A 3,543-nucleotide genomic window follows, 5' to 3' on the forward strand; every position below is an offset into this window, starting at 1 on the left:
TGAGTTGGGCCTCCTAAACAATCCCATCAAATAATAAATAAAGTTATACATAATAAAAAAAACAACAGAGATTTAGACCCCTCAAACTTCAACCCCCACCACCCCACACACACGTGGTGGGTGGTGATTGGAGGAGGAGAAAAAAAAGAAAAAGTGACTAATCAAAAAAGAAAAGGGGTCAAAAGGGGTGGGAGAAAGAGTCCCAATCTTTATTCTAAAAAAAATTAAATGATAATATTAATGATCCTGTATCACTATTTTATTAACAATAAAAAAATCAATGACAGAGGGCATTAGCACCACCCATCAACTGCTAGACCACTTACTTTAGTTGCAAAATATTTGAGAAAATGCTAGACAGCACGCCAAACTTGACCCATTTTTCTAGGCGCCTGAGCTATGTATTGATGCGGCAAATACTTAGTTATGGATCCTACTGTGAGTGCGTTTGATGCAAATCCACCATGCCATCCTAAACATCATGAACCAGATGAGACTGTATGTTGTTGTTCTTATTAATAACATTTGCATGATTTGATTGAGCTTTTGTTGTTGTTGTTTTTGTTTTACTATAGTTTTCTCAATTTTTTGATGGTGGCTAGGATGGAATCTGATGGGAGTTCAGAGATCAAACAAGTTGAACAAAGCTGTAGTAATAAGACAGACTCATCAGCGAAGGAAACGAAAAAAGGAAAGGAAAAGGAAATTGCAGCAAGAAAAGGTGGAAGAACAAGGCCTCCACTTAGTTTCTTATCCATTTTGAAAGATGCAAATATAGAAATTGACATGTCTTGCCCTCACAAGCTCTGCGATCTGCTCTACGCTGGCGTTTACTTAAAGCCCAATACTCTGGCAAGTTCTTCACTGATTTTCCCCCACTTCATAAGCTGCGTTTGAATCGTATGTTTGGGAAAGAATTTAAATAAATAAAAATTTGAGAGAATTAGATATTTCATTTCTATTTCTCTCACTGTTTATTTTTTTTTTGTTTTAAATTCGTACCCAAATCAATAATTCAAACATGCATATTTCTTATTTGAGATGAGCTTTTTTTCTGGTATGGGTATGGACTCCGAGCAATCATGATCTTTTATTATGATTTTCTTTACCGTCTTTGGTTTTTGATTTTTCAATTATGATAAATTTAACTCTAAATTTTGAATCTTGTTCCAAATAATGACAATAAAAAATATTTCCTTTCAAATGGTCAATTTCAAGAGCAAAGTTGTCATCCAACTTATTTTGTATTGATTAACTTATATATTATTTGAAATGTAATGATATCTTTTTTAATGAATAATGTTGACATTTTTTTGGTTATAAAGTTCTGTTTTGTTTTGTTTTGTTTTCAGAATCTATTTTCAGAAATTTTTTCTAAAAAATTAAAAGTTAAAAATTAAATTTGTTAAAAAAAAAATTAAAAATACATCATCTTTATATAATATTATTTTTTGGGAGGGTAGAAATAATTTTTTAAAATTATTTTTTATATATATTTATTTTTATTAAATTAATTTCTATTTTTTCAAATGTCAAACATGGAGACAACTTTGATATCTTATTAAATCACTATGTAAACTAAAAAATTCAAAACTAAAAACATTTCATATATTAAACATATCGATTACACATCAAAATTCTAATAACCATCCAGTACGTGATAACCATCCAAAAATATTTATTAATAACAAAAACAACTATCTATTAGATGATAACCATTAAAAAATATCAACAAAACAATCACTAATTATATGATCATCATCCAAACACATACTAAAAATTAATTTGATAAAAAAATAAAAATATAAAAGATTTATCATGTTTATATATATAGAGGTGAGTATTGGTTCAATGATAAAACCTTGGCTATAATCTTGAAGTTATGGATTCAAATCTCGGAACAACCACTTTGTGCACTATACCAAAGGTTAGGTGTGTACCCAATCTTTTTTCTCCCAAACACACATTAATGTGTATTATTTGAGCGTTGTGATTTATCATTTTTATATAATTTTATCCTTTTGGAGGATAGAAATAATTTTTAAAAATTTAAAAATAATTTTTTGACATTCATTTTTATCGAACTAGTTTAGATTTTATTCAATTGACAATTTTGCCCTTAAAATGGAATATTTTCCGTTTGCAAAGTAAATAATATTTTCAACTGTCCTTATTCGAAATGAGATTCAAAATTTATAATTAAATGTATTCACTACAACAAAAAGCACTTTTGGCGACTAAAATTACATTTTTCGTCGCTAAAAGTAGTACAATTGGCGACTAAAATGGAATTAGCCGCCAAAATTGATAACTTTTGCCGACTAAAAGAGTTTAGTTGCCAAATATGAGGGTATTAGCGACCAAAAGGCAGTTTAGTCGCCGAATGTAGGGTTTTAGCGACTAAAAATGATTTAGTAGCCAAAAGTCACGGTTTTTGGCGACTAAAAATGATTTAGTAGCCAAAAGTGATGATTTTGACGACTAAATACAGTTTAGTCGCTGAAAATGAAGCTTTTTGGCTACAAAAAAAAATAGTAGCTAAAAACAGTCCATTGCCGACTAAAATTCAGTTTAGTAGCCAAAAGGGGACGTTTTTGGCAACTAAAAACAGGTTTAGTCGCCAAAACCTCTTATTTCTAAGCGGAACTTAATTTTTTAGCGACTAAATAATAATTAGTAGTAAAAAATGATAGAATTGGCGACTAAAAATTTAATTTAGTCGCCAAAAGTGGCCTAAATTTTTTTTAAGTAAATAATTTATTTTTTACATAAATTATATTGAATTAAAAAAATTATATTTATATATATTATTTTGTATTAATACCGGTTACTATATAAATAATATACATTGCATATATATTCATATGATGTTGTAGTGGCATAGTGGAGGGAGTGTGTTGCAAAAATGTTCGGAATGTGGGACGGTTGGGGTTCGAAACTTAGGAAAAGCAACAAAAAGTGGGTTTTTTTTTTCGACGACACCTTTGGCGACTAAAATTATTGGTCGCCAAAAGTCTTTATTTTGGCGACTAAACAGTGTAGTCGGCGATTGAGTGAGTATTGGCGACTAAATTATTAGTCGGTAAATGTATGATTTTCAAAAGTGTAAAACACTATTGGCGACTAAAATTTTGGTCGCTAAAGACTTTTATTTTGGCGACTAAAAAAATTTTAGTCGCCAATACCTCCACCGACCACCTATACGCGACAAATGTGGCGACTAAAAATTTTGTCGGGGAAAGTAAAAATTTTGTCGGGGAAAGTAAAATTTCGACTTTCGGCCACTAAAAATGGACTTTTGGCGACTAAAAATAGTGTTTTTTTTGTAGTGATTACAATTAAAAGATTAAGGATCTAAATAGTATAAATCCCAAACTATAAGGAGCATTAATGTAATTCACCCAAAAAAAAAAAAAAACTTTGTTGCTATTTTGTTTTAATGTTAGCTTTAGATGGTGGGAATATGTTCATATGTTACGGGGGGGATTCTATTTATACTCAAAAAATTATTAAGTATGCCCAACTTCTCAATACACCCTATTA

At 30.0% G+C, this 3,543-nt stretch overlaps 1 long non-coding RNA gene across 1 annotated transcript; it reads left to right on the top strand.

Annotated features, from left to right (window-relative positions):
* Window positions 1-324: 324 nt before the first annotated feature.
* On the top strand, window positions 325-1,060 carry LOC145820985 (uncharacterized). Its single transcript, XR_014363029.1, has 2 exons — window positions 325-498; window positions 603-1,060. It is a non-coding gene; the product is annotated as an uncharacterized LOC145820985 (long non-coding RNA).
* Window positions 1,061-3,543: the final 2,483 nt, after the last annotated feature.

The sequence above is a fragment of the Camellia sinensis genome, chromosome 3 (assembly GCF_055761805.1).
Source record: "Camellia sinensis isolate YWXY chromosome 3, ASM5576180v1, whole genome shotgun sequence".
Lineage (NCBI taxonomy): Eukaryota > Viridiplantae > Streptophyta > Magnoliopsida > Ericales > Theaceae > Camellia > Camellia sinensis.